Here is a 1292-nt window from a genome sequence, read left to right as displayed (position 1 = left end):
ATCAACTGGTTGCTGAATGTGTTCCTTGTGCCACCTCTTTTCCAGTGCTTGCCCACCAAGGTATCTCTGTCTGTTGGGCTGTGCCTCCTCCCAGTACCTGGAACCTCAATAGCTCTTCATGGCAGCCCACCCTTCTTCCAGCTCTCTGCAGATCTGAGAAACATTTCATCACAACTATTCTCTCTCTCTCTCTCTCTCTCTCTCTCTCTCTCTCTCTCTCTCTCTCTCTCTGTGTGTGTGTGTGTGTGTGTGTGTGTGTGTGTGTGTGATCAAACCTTCTTTTTTATTACTTTTAAGTTTACTATGCTTTCTAAGTCTATGCTTGTGCCTTCAACACTTTCACAATAATTTCCTGCTCCTCCATAAAGAAAGCCCACTTGATCCTGTCTCAGACACATTTGGCACACATGGAACAACTGTAGGCCCTGCTGATGTGCATCTTTGTCTTAGACAATCTTATGCGGTCTTTAGGTCTCATGGCATGAACCCCTTGACGTCTGCCTTGGGTGCACACTGCATGTGGATTTAGGTGCTTTCCCAATTTTCTTCGTATAAATGTAAACAATCCCATTGCCAGGGGTTCAAGACAGACTAGTTTTGCTAAAGACTGTATTATAGGAGTGCCTAGGACCATATGTCAAATACTGGACCATTTTGAGTGCCTAAAAGCACTGTCCTTGGAAGAGCCACAACTGTTTCTGTTACTTATACAACAACTAGCATTCTCCTCACTGGGGAGTAGCTTTGGTCTTCGATGGCTTTGAGGAGTATAGTCCCAGAAAAGCTAAATCGCTTGCAATTAGCCAAATAATGGTCTCTTTTGTGTGTGCATGCACTTTTAAAGCATATCTCACCCCTCTATTCCTCTCTTTAACATGAATGAAACTCAGATTTGCACCTATGGATGCACACAAGCCAATGTATTACATAAGGAAGAGGGCCACCTTAAAGGGAGGCATTGCTATAATTCATGGAATAATGCTAAGTATAATATCTGGAGTTGCCAGGCCTCTGGGCACTGGTGAGTGCTGAGAACTGAGTGATCTGCATAGCCCCCAGCATGAACCTTGATCTCTGATGTGAGTATGAGTGTAAGTGATACAGGAGTTGTCTTCCCCACTCCATCTCAACACTCACCCCTCCTCACATTAAAACCTGGAGGCCTATCATTGGTTAGAAAGGAGACAATTTTCGTACTTGACAAGCTCTTTCATTCCCAGCTGTGGGATTAAATTTATTCTTTTCTCAAGTGACTTCTGTGTGTATAAATCATTCAAGTTTATATGTTTAGG

General features: G+C 43.4%; 1 pseudogene; it reads right to left on the bottom strand.

Annotated features, from left to right (window-relative positions):
* Positions 1-301: 301 nt before the first annotated feature.
* LOC127681770 (60S ribosomal protein L34-like) lies at positions 302-653 on the bottom strand (annotated as a pseudogene).
* Between the last annotated feature and the right edge of the window lie 639 nt (positions 654-1292).

The sequence above is a fragment of the Apodemus sylvaticus genome, chromosome 1 (assembly GCF_947179515.1).
Source record: "Apodemus sylvaticus chromosome 1, mApoSyl1.1, whole genome shotgun sequence".
Lineage (NCBI taxonomy): Eukaryota > Metazoa > Chordata > Mammalia > Rodentia > Muridae > Apodemus > Apodemus sylvaticus.
This window is presented reverse-complemented; position numbering and strand designations above follow the sequence as displayed.